At 40.5% G+C, this 15,509-nt stretch overlaps 1 long non-coding RNA gene across 1 annotated transcript in view; it reads right to left on the minus strand.

The window, feature by feature from the left end:
• The window catches only part of LOC106509188, a 39,793-nt gene extending 25,167 nt beyond the window's left edge, over nucleotides 1-14,626 (minus strand). Inside the window, exons 1-2 of the long non-coding RNA XR_002336331.1 lie at nucleotides 14,512-14,626; nucleotides 9,667-9,889 (exon numbers count right to left, since the gene is read on the minus strand). This is a non-coding gene — a long non-coding RNA (uncharacterized LOC106509188). The remainder of the gene's footprint in view (nucleotides 1-9,666; nucleotides 9,890-14,511) is intronic.

Consider the following 15,509-nt stretch of genomic DNA (forward strand, 5'->3'; position numbering starts at 1 on the left):
CCCATGTTTAAACTTCCACATCCTCCTTCCAAAAACCAAATATTTTCACCACATTTATTATGAGAACCTAATACTTAAAAATCTGACTGTACACAATTAAGAAATCTATTACTCTTACCTCTCAATATAATGACATTTTCATACAATATTCACCCTTACTTGTGCTTTGTTTCTTATATACTCCTATTGCCTATCAACTCTGGTATTTCCCATGAGCTTGTTTTTCCTTCTCTAAAGCTCAAATTGTAACAGTAAACATTAATGATAATTGATGCTCCTGGCACCATTTACCTAATTCAAAACAAATACTCAGTTGTACTTTTAAAATTCAGACCCCAAAACAAAAACTCCAGAAAGAGTTTCAGAATTCTTTATTAAGGAAAAAAATTTAAGACTCTCTTTAGGGGGTGACTATAATATTGAGCCAAACATCCAGTCTCCCTATACCTAAATGCCAAATATCCAAATTATTAAATTATAGAAGTAAAAAGTTATATATGGCTTTTACTATGTATGGCTATATATAGCTCTTATTGGTTATTCACTTGGCTACAGTTGAGAGAGATTTCTTTTATTTCAATTTACCCTGAGCATTTCTTCTTAAAATAAGAAAATAAAAACCAATTTTAATGAGGTTTGGCACAGTTCCTTGCATATAATAGGCAAACAATATATATTTTTTGGATGAGCAAAAGTAATTGTAATAAATTATTATTTAGTGGTGTTTTATCTCTCCAAAGCATTTTTCCATCTTCACACTTGACCTATCTCTGAGAGATACACAGGTGGGTATTCTCAAAGATTACCCAGGTAGGAGTTCCCGTCGTGGCACAGTGGTTAACGAATCTGACTAGGAACCATGAGGTTGCGGGTTCGATTCCTGGCCTTGCTCAGTGGGTTAAGGATCTGGCCTTGCTGTGACGCGGCTCGGATCCTGCGTTGCTGTGGAGTAGGCTGGTGGCTACAGCTCCGATTAGACTCCTAGCCTGGGAACCTCCATGTGCCGCGGGAGCAGCCCTAGAAAAGGCAAAAAGACCAAAAAAAAAAAAAAATTATCCAGGTAGATACCTCAAAGATATACCTGCCAGACCTTTGTCAAAGCCCCAAATTTGGGGCTGTGTTCTTAGACACAGCCTGATGAATATATGAAGCTGCAGTTTCAAATGTCTAGTGAAGGAAGTGTCTTGAATGTGTTAAAGGGAATTGGACCTTCTGGGTCCAGGTCCAGGATGCTACTAAATGCCCCAGAATAAACATTTTTTCCTTCTAGGGAAACTAAATAAACATATTAATGCAACAGATGGCTAATCAGCAAGTTAACATAACAAGTCACCTCAGTATATTATTCTTGATCCAATATCAGAAATACGGTTAGCCATGACTACTACCCATGATTTCACACATATCAGCCCCCTTCTTAGAAGAATTTGCCACCTAATCCCTAGAAAGTGCAGCCCTATGTATAAAGGTATACTGCCTCACTGGCCATAAGCGTTTGGCCTAGGAATGGTTATCTGACTCAAAACAGATTGTTCATATTCATTCAAACATGAAGAACTGGAACATTGAGTGTAGTGACCACTTGGTTTTGGTTTGGGGAGCTGCCCGGAATCTAAATACCCTTCTTAGGTTTGAGCAATTTCTCACTTATGAGACATGCTGGAAGGGATAGCCCTCTTTCTAATATAGAGCCTAAAGGGCCTGATACTTGCTTTCCCAGCCTCCTTTGCAGCCAAAGAACTAGTACATGACCTAGTCTTGACCAATGAGAAATACCTGCCCTGGACTTTGAACTGGAAACTAGTGATGCACAGTTGTAGGGAATCTTATCTCAAGGGGACCAGGAAAGGCAGAAGTAGAAGTAGCAACGCTGAAACTAGTGCCCCCAGGGTCAGTACTTAGGCCACCTAAGTACTAGTCAGGTCTAGTACTTGGTAGCTATGGTGTCCTCACAAGACTAGTTCTATGGCATGTTCTGTGATCGTGGTTCTGGCTATGAAGTCTCCTGTTTCCTTCCCATTTTCCAACTCTTTCTAGCAATTCTGTGAGCTCCCCAATACGCCCTAGTGAATTCCTTTACTGGTTAAATTAGTCATGGTGGCTTCTGATGCTTACGATTAACAAGAATGACTGATATACAGAGTCCAAGTCATGGCAACATGAGACTATAAAATAGGGGAAATCTGAGAGCTGAAGCTGCCACTTGTAGATGGCCATGATAGGCTATGCCAGTAGCAGAAGACAGTCTACAAATGCTCCAAGAAATGCAGACACCAAACACAAAGCTCTGGAGAGAAAAGAAAGAGAGTTTGCACCTTGACTTAATGTTTCCAAGTCCCAGTCCCATAAAAGCAGGTTATATTTCATTTCCTTCCTACCTTGAAATTCCCTGTTGTACCCTTGAAATTAATCCTTCATTTTTTTAACCATATTCATTATACATAGTTTTACTCCTTGAAACCAAATGTACCCACATGTGCCCTGATTAAGTTAGCCAAATAAATAGTAGATGACAAATTTTTTGTGTGCGTCTTTTTAGGGCCACACACACAGCATATGGAAGTTCTCAGGTTAGGGGTTGAATTGGAGCTACAGCTGCTGGCCTACACCACAGCCATAGCAACAGGGGATCCAAGGCACACCTGAGACCTGCACCACAGCTCATGGCAACGCCGGATCCTTAACCCACTGAGCAAGGCCAGGGACTGAACCTGCATTCTCATGGAATTCTCGGGTTTGTTAACCACTGAGCCACAAAGGGAACTCCCACAATTTTCTAGTAATATGGAAAATACCACAACTGGGACATGGAGGAACTTAGGGAACAAATCATGAAGGAATCTCTCCCTTTCCACTCACAGCAGTTAATTATGACTCCACCTTGAGTTGAGGAGTGCCACAAACATCTTGTACACGTATTGTTGTACTGAGACTTACAAATTGTCAGGTTATTCATACTACTCAGTACATGTGGAAATCACTAGGTCATGTCTATACACTGCCTGAGAGAACAGAGAAAGATATAGTTAAAATGTTAACTATAAATTGAGGGATGAGAATGCTTCCCCCCAAAACAAAGACAATTATAACATCACATAAGAACCATCTGTCAAGATAGGCCCTGAATTACATAGAAGACGGTGGAGAAGCCTGCTGACAGATGGAGAATCAGATCCACCCTAGGAGAAACGTGGACAGCTGGCTCCTGTAGCCCAGGCTTCGGGCCATCCCTTCACACATCGCGACTGCGTTAAGACTACTCCCAAATGTGGACAAAAACTTTGAGCAAGCCACCCAAGTTGAGCCGATCGCAGCTTAGAATCCTGTGGGAGACAATACCACACAGTCCATTTACTACCCTGGAAATCAGAAAGTTCTTGATTCTGTCCTATGCCAGGGAGGTTGTCAGACACCAAAGACAGGTAACCTGCTCTTCCCCTCTGCCTTCTGACCCTTTCTGCCTTCTGACCTTCTGTTCATTTTCCAGGTTAACCAAGTTGGGAAGTGAAGCCACCTTGCCCTGTTCTTGTTCTTGGAGTATTCCTGAGTGACTTTTAGGAAAGCTGCCTCTTATCAAGGAAAGAGGCATTGTACATAGAGTATTACTCCTTACAAGCAAGGAGGAATGATCATTCCAGTTTTAAAAATCAAAGCAAAAATATAGATGTCATAGGAAATTCGTAAGAAGGACAGTGACAAGATCTAAAGCCTGAGCAAACCACAAATCTCTGTGAGTCAGTGTTCTCACTTGATAAAAATCTGTAAAATACTTTAATTTGGAAATTCTGGGAATCCAAGATTAACTGTTGAAACTTTGGAAAATCTCATAGTGTCTCTGTACAATTAACATAAAAATAGCTCTGTTTACCTCTGTGGTGTATGGCAAGAATCAAATGGAATAAGTGTGAGAGTGGCTTAAAGATGTAGAGTAGTAAAGAGTCACAACGCATTATCATTACTGGGGTAGTGCTAACATTTGCAGACACAGTTACCGCTATTGATTTCTTTATCAAATTATCAGCATCTAGGATCTGATCTTTATAGATCACAATTAAATGATATCATTTATGCAATGCACTTAGAACAGCGTTCCAATGTAAGTACTCTCTAGGCATTAACTATTTTATTAGGATGATAATTATCAGGAGTTGTAATGGTGATGGTTACCTTGATTCTTATCATTATTTGAAAATAATGAAGTAATGATGGGGTCTTTTGGCTTTACTATTCTATAAACTTTCTTATAATAGGAACTCAAGTGTTTGGGAATTATCAATGCCCTAATGCCATCAGTTGTAATTACATTTACCATTATTTTATACCCAAGGGAGTACTATCTCTCCCTACTACCTGAGACCCAGACTCAACATAGCTGCTGCCAACAGACCAATGTTTATTGTTGCATTTGGTTAAGACCCTTCCTCAAAGTTTACTTTTACATCAGCCTTGCCTACAACCCCCAAGGTCATGTATTTCTTTTAAATTAAAATGAAATAAAATTTTCTTTGCAAAATTTCATGGCAGTTCTAAGGCATCACAAAACCCAACTGGGAGAATCACTGCCTAACAATTAAGGAATACTGAAGACAGTCAAAAAGCCTTCTCTGTCATCATAACAGCAGATAAATTTTACACTCCATCAAAGCCAAAAAACTAACCCATATCACAGCCTGCTACAGCAAAAGGTCACTTCATGGGTGTCCCAGGACCCAGCCATTGAAATGAGCTCCAAGTTAGTTTCACCCAATGGCAATACTAGCATTCACTGCCACCTTCTCCTTACATTAACATGCTGTGATTATTCCCAGCAGTGGAGCTGGGCCTCCATGGTAACACTCTTCAGGGAGCTAGGGAAGCTCTTTAATTATTAAAATGAATAATTCTTACCAACACATTTAATTGGGAAATATTACATGTTAAAGAGCACTAATGGAACAGCTCTGAGAACCAAGCAGTGTGATAGAGGATGCTTTTTGATGTGAATTTTAGCAATACTCTCCTTATCCCATCACACCATGCATTATTTAGTTGCTTTTTAAAAAAAATCTATCATTTCATTTCTAAGTAGAGATGGAATTACTGAACCCACAAAAGCAAAGCTCTGAATTATTCCCATGCGTTTGAACCATTACCAGCCCACAAAAATCAGACACAGGGTATCGTCATGTTATTTCTGACTGTGAGGAAATCAACCAAAAAATGCCATGAACATTACATCAGCCTGTTAATACAGAGTAGGGTTAGCTTTATAGAAGGATAGCTTTCTTGAGAAAAAAAAAAAATGATATTGAAAGCATTCACCTAACTTCACCACTGGAAATCCTTAAGCATATTTGCTGTATTTATACACTGTCATCTAAGTGTGCATTTCTCTGTGTGTTATGTATTCTTAGGGAAATGACAGTCATCCCAGAGGCAGTGAGAAGGCTCAATCCCAGAGGCTCAATCTTATTATTAACTTGTCACATGAAAACATAGATAATTTAAGCCCTCTAACATGTTTCCCTTAATTTCTTTATAAAGAGAGTTTTTGTCATTGAAGAAGAAAAGAAAAACCCAGGACCAGCATTCTCATTCAATCTCTTCATTTTGAGTAGATCACAAAGCTATTTCTATGAGGGAGAAAATGATAAAAACACAGGGGATAATAACACTCCAAAACTAAAGAATGGAAGGCAAACATTTATTCAGTGGCAAGCGTAATCATCAGAAATTTCACCCTTCGACTTGTAAGTATTTTCTTTGGAAGGAGGATGTTGCTGATACTAGGTTTAAGGATTCCAAGATTTTTTTTCTTTTTTTTAATTTTTTTTTCTTTTTTGCTGCCCTCCGTGGCATGCAGAAGTTCCTGGGCCAGGGATCAAACCTGCATCACAACAGCAACCCAAGCCACTGAAGTGACAATGCCAGATCCTTAACCCACTGAGTCACACAGGAACTCCAAGAACTATTCTTTTAAAGAAAAATAGCTACTTTGGTTCTATTTAGAGTTTTTTGCATGTTCAGTTCAATTATCATAAGATTTCACAAGCTTTGAGTGATGATAAACATCTCACATGCTGCCTACAAGAAAGTTGATGCTATATATCTTCCTTAAACTTTTCCAAAGGTCACTGGCACATCACCCTTGGGCCCTCAGAGAGTTAGATGGACCTCATGGGAGAAGAGTAAGAGCGGCTCTCCCTTGGTCTTCCCTTGACCTTGGGTGGTTCCCCTGCCCACCCCTTGTCCAGTGGTACAAATCTGCGGACCCTGGGTTCCTTTGTGCTCTTCATCTCCACTCTGGTATCCCACACCAGTTTGCTCCCATTGAATTTCTGCCTAGCGACCAAAAAAAGACCCAGTGCACTTCTCAGATGATGCAAATATCAAATTACACGCTGTCTCTAAATTCTGTAGTCAGCTTTCCAGATTCTCTAGCTTTCTAAATCACCCTCCTTGTTTCACTGTATCTGTCAGGCTGCCTGGTCTCCTAGTGCTGGAGGAAAATCAAAGAGCTGCTTGACTGGAAAGGGGTAATTACTATCAGTGACATTTCCATTAGGAAGTTTCCTATGGAGCTGCTCTCATCTTAATACCAAATACTCATATTAATGTCCCTCTCCAACTCAGTTCCCTACACTAATTTTTTAAATTAAAATTCTAATGATTTATAATGAATGAATGCTCACTGTCAGGCTATAAAACCAGTAACTCAAGGGCACATAAATGAAGCATGTCTACCCACCTAGATTTCCACATGTCTGATCTTAACTGTTTGGTTCATATCATACTTCACTGTCTAATGTACATCGTATGATAGGCTTCAGCAATTGTTACTTGTCTAATAGCACAAGCAGCACAGGTTACATGTAAGCAAACAGAACAGTGGTTGCAAATACACTTTAGCAGCAATCATACTTTCATACTTTCATACTTTCAAACAATTTCTTACACTAGTAAGTATACAGGCCTTATTTATTAACATAAACTCATTGGCATAAATTCAATGTATAAAATTCATACAGGTAACAATTCTGTTAATAAGTTTGTTTTAATTTAAAAAAAAAGCAGAAGTTAGGACTATATATTAGAATTAGCCTATATATTAACCTCAACATTCAATGTACCTGTACTTTCTTTTTGCCTCTTTGCTCAGATAACCTATTTCTGACAGCTTGCCCTGTGTTCTAAAGTTACAAAAGTACAATCAGGCAGAAATGGCAAAGGTTATATTCCAAGGTCTACAGGGCATCAAGATCACCTGGCACCCTAAGTTGTTTAAGTAGTCCTTAATGTATTAAAATTTAGTATATAACACAGGTGAGTTATTCCGTGTGGCCCGCTTACATGTTACTGTATCATAGTTTTAATAGTTGAAGTGTATTTTTAAATGAAATCTGAAGCACACACTTAAGAAATCACTGCAAGATGGCAGTGGAACACTAGAGCTCTGCAGAACACAATTTGAAAACACCACTGACACAGATTTGCCTGGCATTTAGTGAGAAACAAACTAAAAGAGATAAGGAAAAGGTTAACTCGGAGAAGGCTGTGACCGTTGCTAAGGGTAACCTAACTCCCTCAGCACTTTCTTATACTCCTTTCCCAGTGCTGATTTTATTCTCCCTGCATTGTGAGAAGTGAGCATATCTGTCCCCTCCAGGAGATTATATGCAACTGGAGGCAAAGGACTGTTCATATGGACTGGTTTGTGTCTTCTTAAAATTCATATGATGGATCCCTAACCCCCCAATGTGACATATTTGAGACAGAGCCTTTAAAAAGGTAATTAAAGTTAAACGAGATCACAGGGTGGGCTGTGATCCAATAAAGCTAGTGTCCTTATAAGAAGCAGAGACATCAGGTCTCACCACCCACCCCCTTGCCCCTCCCTCACCTTCTCCCCCTACCTCTGGACCTCTCTCTCTCCTTTTTTCTCTTTCTCGTTTTCTTTCCTTCTCTCCATGTACTGGCAGGGGAAAGGTCATGTGAGGCTACAGTTAGAAGGCAGCCATCTACAACCCAAGGAGAGAGATTTCCCTAGAAACCAATTTTGCTAGCACCTTGATCTTGGACTTTCAGCCTCCAGAACTTTGGAAAAATTTCTGTTGCTTAAGCCATCCAGCCTGCAGGATTCTGACATGGCAGCTCAAGCAGACTAGCACAATCATGAAACAAGTATCAAGAACAAATGCTGTTAAAATGAACACAATAAAGGAAATATCCTATCATTGTGAAGTCATCTAAAGTTGATAACACTGCCAGATGCTCAGTAGGATCATTTTGTAAGGACTGTCAATATTCTTCTGCCTGAATAAAAGTACAAGATTCTGGCATTCAGAATTTAAAGCATAGTGTCTGTGGATTTGAAGGGATCCAGTTTTATCTAATAGCTCTTTGTCCCCAACCTCATAGCACAGGGTTTGGTATATACTTTTAAGCAATTAACATGTTAAACTGGGGAAAAGACATCTTAGACTTTTTGAAACTAAATCCGATTCATTTTTACATCATTGCTTATCCTAGTTTCTTTATCTTTATTCTGTTTTTCACATATTTTATATCAAAGATAGCAATAGCATGACGCAGGTATTGCCACTCCTTTGTCAGTGCCTTTGACAATCATAAGCAATTGATCCTCATCCCTCTTCCCTCTAGGTTTAGATGTGGCTTTGGAATTCTTCCTAACACAGTTCTTCAAGCAGCCACTATCCGTCATCAGTTATGGGAAAGGAAAATTATTTGCCAACCTTTTTATGTCTTTTTTATCAAGTATGGTTTTAGATTTCAGTATGTGATTAAAATTTCCACTTGTAAATATTTTTATGGCATTTACCAAGTGGCAGAGTTGATCTTACTCTGAGCTGCTGAATATTCATCAACTCCAGGGGCATCATTCATCCCCCGAGTTGTGTAACACACAGCCTACACAGGCTCACACTATTCATATTTCATTCTATTTGTCACTTTTAACTATTTTGGAAAAAAATACTTTTCTAAGATATCTTTTACTCCAATAATGTTAATGACTTGTTTATAAAAAAACAATTAATTTGCTTTTCAATGTCTGAAGTGCCTTTAATAAGTATCAAATAAAAATATTTATTTCCACTATTATTAAATATTATTAAAAATAATTTATAAGGGGACATCCAGTTTAGGATGGTGACCCCAATGTAGCCTCTCCAAAAATGTTTCAATAAAATATCATTGGAAATGGAAAAAGATGAAAACACCATCCAGTTCCAAAACCTAAGGCTGATTCAACATACCACCAAGTCTAGTGGTATGTGCATTCTCCACATAGTTAATAAAAGAGATTGAAAATTATATGGATATGTAGAAGCAGAAAAAATCTTGGTGGCTGGGAAGGTAGGACCAAACACATTAGATAACCTGCCATCCAGCTATGTCACCACAAGGATATAACTGGTACCTAAGGGCACAGAATGAAGCCAAGGTCATTGGCATTTTCTCCTTCTTCAAGTATAGTAAAGTAGGGGACAGACACTACAAGATCTTCTCTAGAAATTTATTTCCCATGCACATTTTGAGGATGATGACATTTCTTCTCTGTATTTTTCAAAGCTCCACTCTTCCTCTGAGTCTGCAGGCTGCTACTGCCTCTCCCTTACTCTGCAAGGCTTCTTCCCAGACCTGTGTATGTGAATTATCCCTACTCACCTGCAGGCCAGGGATGTCTACCTGGGCTTGGTATCATCAGGGGAGAGGCTGTATCCAATGACTCATGGTCTTGCTCCCTCCTAGCCTCAGTCCAGTGTCTGATTTCACTCTCGATAGCATAAGGCAGAAATATTAGGTATTAACTGCTCTGGGCTTTTCAGTTTTCCTTTTCAGGCTGCAGTCAGGCCCTCCAGGTTTTTTGTCTTGGGGTAGGAAGGTCACCCTAGAAAAACAAAGAAGAATCTTAGCTCTCTCCATGTGGGGTTCTAAAGCTCTCAGCAGAGAAAATATCTTGAAAAAAATGCTCTGGGTCTCAAAAAATGGGTTTTAAGGAATGAGAAGCAAAGTTTATATTTAAAATAACAGACAACCTAAAAATCAGTTCTCAGACTTAAGTTTGGTAAAAAGAACAAAGTAAAATAAGAAAAGGGAATTGCGTTGTGGCTCAGCCAGTTATGAAGCCAGCATTATGTCCTTCGGATGTTCAATCCCTGGCCTTGCTCAGTGGGTTAAAGATCTGGCATTGCCACAAGCTGCGGTGTAGGTTGCAGATGCAGCTCAGATCTAGTGTTGCTGTGACTGTGGTGTAGGCCCCAGCTGTAGCTCCAATTCTACCCCTAGCCTGGAAACTCTCATATGCCACAGGTGCAGCCATAAAAAGGGAAAAAAGTAAGAAAGGTAGGCCCTGCTAAATATCCCCCACAAGTACCCACCTCTCTTGGGCTAGATCTCAGGAGAAGGAGAGTAAACTCTCAGAAAACAGTGGAACTTCAAAAGCAAAAAGGACCCTAAAGCTCTACTCCAAGACTCTTTCACAAGTCTGTGATGGGCTGAGAGAAGAACTGAAATTTTCCTGTATGCCTCAAAGGATGTCAAAGTGGTTAGCAAGGCTGGCAGACCAAGCAGCTCCCTCCAAACAAGTATGCCCTGAATGCCCTGACACTAAAGACATTCACTGAACGACACTTAAGGTCAGTGGGAACAGATGCGAAAGACCAAAGTCCAACTGGGATGAGTTAAATCTCCAGTCAAAGGGACAGCTGCCAATGACAGAGGACAGACCCACACACCCCGCCTTGCTATATAGTACCATCACGTAACTTAGGCCCTTGGAACTGAGAAAAGAGGAGGGAAAAAACTCCTCTATATTTGTGGGGTTAGGGGTCAGGGGAAGGAATGGAGACCTGAATTATCTGGATTGCAAGCTGAAATAACTGAAATTAGCAAAAAAAAAAAAAAATGACTGAGATTAAGTGTTCTGTCATTAGGCTGACATTGTATTCTAAGGAGATAACTCTCCTTCATTTTTCTGCGACGTGTTATAGAAAAATGAAGGAAGGAGAGTTATCTGCACACCGAGTTAAAGATTCAGACCCCCTCATAGGTTTGGGGGTAGGTCCAGGTCTCTGTGGCACAAGGATATCTTCCTGTTATCCCATATTATGTTCTCTGATATACTAACCAGAGATAGTACCTGAACTCCCAACATACAGGGCTAACTAGGTTCTTTCCATGTGACCCACACCCATACCACCAGACAGATGGAAGGACAGTACTATCTGAAAGGCCCTACATCTGCCATCACATACTGTACAGCTGTAGAGCCTAGGTTCTGCCTAAATAGAGAGAAAAAGGCATGGCACCAAGTGGGATGAGGAGGGCTGCTGCTTGCCCACTATGCACTTGTTCTTTGCAAATTAGAAAAAAATACGTCTGCTATGCCAGGAACTCTTGTGTAGGAAACAACCTGCCCAACTGTGCACAGTGGTCCCTGGTTGGAAAGTGAGCAACTTAATCTATTTTATTCACAAACAAGAGCAAAGGAGAGATGCACATTTTCTGGGTATTAGACCTGGCACTACAAATAAGGAGCAAGTGTGGAGGAAACAGAATATGTTTTCCTGCCTTTTTGTCAGATATTCTTTTTTTGATGAAATAGCACCATAGTAGAACATATGCTAATTTTTAATTCAATTAATCCATTTGCAAATGTCTTTTAATTAAAGGCAATCCTTGGTCAAATACTGGGTTTAAGTTGTCTTTGATAAACACAGATGTTTTAGCCACAGAAACCCTGTGTGGATGGCTTTCAGATTCATGTATCCCTCACCTCTCACCACAGAGCTTTGAGCTCCTAAGCTAAGTCAGCAGGGACACATAGAAAGGATAAATTACGACTGTGCTCTCCCACGGTCCTTCAAGTGTTTTGCAGATGCTATATGTACCGATCCTTAAAGCTGTTTTTAGTATTTCCTGGAGATCTGGCATGCATGTAAAATAGCCCCAGGTGGCCATCCCTAAGCAAATTATGTAAATTCTCTAAGCCTCAGATTGCTCATAATCAAAATGGGCCTTATACCATACACCCTGTAAGTTTTTGTGAGATTTCTGTCCCCTAGCATGTGTGAGAACATTTAGTACAATGCCTGGCACAGTTAATGTGTGTGCACTTCTGTCATGAGCCTGTGATTACAATGAGCCTGTGATTACAATGAGGTCAATGAGAATGCAAATTCCCTGGCATATGCCACATCTGTATCATGCAAGAGCTGCAGATCCATTTCAGAAACGTGTGTGGTTAATCCTGGGAAATCCTGGAGGCATCCCTGTGACTACATTTGGCATTCATTTCATTTTCTTCAGGGATGCCTCACTTAAGCCTACTACTTGCAGAGTCACTTGAGGGCTGGACCTCACGAAGCCTCTACTGCAGGTTCCAGCATGATCATACTGGTGTCAGTGCTCCCAAAACAACAAGCCACCATGGGCCAAAGTAAGCATTGTATTCCTGCTGCCGACTGAGCAAAAGAAGAACATCCTATCACCAGTTTCATTGTACTCTTTCTTCACAAAGCAAATCCTACAGAAAGGGGGAAACAGAAAACAACTGCCCTTGTTTTCTCAGGACTATCCTAGTATTGGCTCTGAAAACCCCACATCCCCTGGAAACACTCAGTCCCAGGCAAATTGGAACCATCGGTCATCCTAAGTTGGCTGCAGACCCATGAAGCCCTGCAGGAAATAAACATCATACTCTCTTCTCCAACCTCCCTCTGCTCTTAGCCCCATCCCATCTGTGTTTGCACCCAGTAAACAAACATAAACCTGTATTCGTTTCCTATTAATGCTTAACAAATTACCATGTGCTTAGTGGTATAAAATGACACCCATTCATTCTCTCGTGGTTTCCATAGATCAGAAGTTCGAGTGAGTCTCCCTTGAGATCTCTGCTCAGGGTCTTCCCTAGTGGAAATTGAGGCATCAACCAGTCTGAGTTTCATCTAAAAGCTCCAGGGAAAAATTCATCTGTAAGTTCATTCACGTTGTTAGCCAATTGCCGTTCTTTGTGGTCATTTCCTTGCTAGTTGTCAGCTGAGGGCCACTCTCAGCTCCTGGAAAGCCACCTGCATTCCTTGCCACGTGGCCCCTTCCATTTTAAAAGCCACCAACAGAAATCTCTCTTGCATCAAATCCCTCTCACACTTCCAATCTCATCCAAGGGTTCACATGAGTAGGTCAGGTCTGCCCAGGATTTCCCTTTCTTAAAGTCAAGTGTGCCATAACATAACTCAGTTGTAGAGCATTATCTCATCATCATTAAAGGTTTCAGCCACTCACAAGGAAAGGAGGTTATACAAGGGCGAGGGTCACTGGGGTTCATCTTAGAATTCTCGCCACCGTACCACCTTTCTCCAAGTGTGTCAAAAGTGGCAAAGAGATGCTGTATGAGAGAAAGAACCCAACACCTCACCAGACACATCAGAACAGTGTCATTTGAAGTTTTTTAGATCAACCAATGTCTTTGATACATACATGTATTCTTTCTCATGGAACAAATATGTTTTTTATTAAACTACGGTTGACTTACAATGTTGTGCATAAATACACACACACACACACACACACACACATTGTTTTTCTCATACTATCTTTCATCACTATCTATCCCAAGAGATGGGATATAGTTCCCTGTGCTATATAGCAGGACGTCATTGCTTATCCATTCTATATGTAATAGTTTGCATCTACTAACCCCAAACTTCCCATCCATCCCACTCCCTCCCCAACCCCTTGGCAACTACAGTCTGTTCTCTATGTCTGTGAGTCTGTTTCTGCTTTATAGATAGGTTCATTTGTGGAACAAATATTTGTTGAAGGTTTATGATGAGCCCAGCATTGTGTAAAGTGCTGGAGATCCATGATGAAAAGAGATATATAAACTTTTCCCTCATCTATGGGGAAACTTTAATCAAATAAACATAAAATGTGAAACTGTGTGTTCTACCAGCGTGAAAAATGTAAGGTATATGGTGCTGAGATCCTATAAAAGGAGGACTTTACCTCATCCAGATAAAAGAGCAGAGGCATCAACTGCTGGCTGCCCACCAAAATCCAGTCTCAATTTCTATAACAGAAGGTGGCATGGGTTGTCCAGCAGCACTGTATTCCCCAGCCTCTTTCACTGTTAGGTGTGGAAATGTGACAAAGTCCCCTCCAATGAGTACAAGTCAATGGTGCCACTTCCAGGCCTGGGCCATTAAACTCATTGTCACTCCTACAAGTGACAATAGCATGACCCAGAGCAATCACAAGTGACATGTTGAGGATGGCAGAGGCACAGTCAGTCTAAGCTTGAATGACCATGTGGAAAGAATCCACCCCACCACCTGACCACTTTCACTGTTGGCACTAAAACCAGCCTAGACTGCTCTGTGAGAAGCAAAGAAACTTCTCTTTGGTTTGAGCCATTACTTTAATGTCTATTGTTTGAGCAGTTTAGCTTTCCCCAAGTAATACAAAACTACAGCTGTAAGCAAAACGAAACACAACACTTTCTTGTCTTACCTTTATATAATGTGTCTCTGAAAGGCTTTCACATCTAGTAGGAGATTTCATTCTCTCAAAAACCCTGTGGGATAAACAACAGGACATCTATTTCTACGCCACCTGCCAGATGAGGCTCAGAGGAATTAGTGACTCAGAGAGGCTCCCTTGGCTTATTAGTCATTTCTGGGATCTCTGTCACCAGCTCACCATTTGGATTTGGACAAGTCATCCCTTTGTTTCTTCACTCGTAGACCATCCCTGTTTTCCCACCTAAGAGGAAAAAACCTTGTGTGGCTTATCTATGAAATACTCAATCAGAAAGATAACACAAATATGATATGATACCCAGTTTCATAAATTAGGTATGCAGGAAGGATGTTATTAACGATTCCTTCTTAAATATTTACTCTCCAATAGCTTGGGTCCATTAGAAACAAATTACTATGTAAAGCTATAGGCTATTAAGTTGTTCTTGGTCTTTGATCCTTAAATTTTAATATCAGAGGTAATCTCATCCTTAGTCTGATTCCTGGTAAAGTTCTTTTGACTTCATTTACTCATCTGTGTACATTATCAGAAAACACATTTTTCAAAATATTTCATTCACTCGTGGTCACCAAAATTTATGCATTTTGGTGCAAAAGGTCCTTGTGCTAGGCAATGGGTATTTACTGTGCAAAAGGTCCCTGTGCTAGGCAGCAGGTATCCAATAGAAAACAGTGCAAGCACAGTCCAGGCCCTCAAGAAGACTGCAGCCTAACCAAGATAGAAGAACCCGGAAAATATACAATTTTTTTGTGTGTGTGTGTCTTTTTGCCATTTCTTGGGCCGCTCCCCCACGGCATATGGAGGTTCCCAGGCTAGGGGTCTAATCGGAGCTGTAGCTGCCAGCCTACGCCAGAGCCACAGCAACGCTGGATCCGAGCCGCATCTGTGACCTACACCATAGCTCACGGCAATGCCGGATCATCAACTCACTGAGCAAGAGCAGGGATCAAACCCGCAACCTCATGGTT

This window comes from Sus scrofa, chromosome 1 (assembly GCF_000003025.6).
Source record: "Sus scrofa isolate TJ Tabasco breed Duroc chromosome 1, Sscrofa11.1, whole genome shotgun sequence".
NCBI classification, from domain to species: Eukaryota; Metazoa; Chordata; class Mammalia; order Artiodactyla; family Suidae; genus Sus; species Sus scrofa.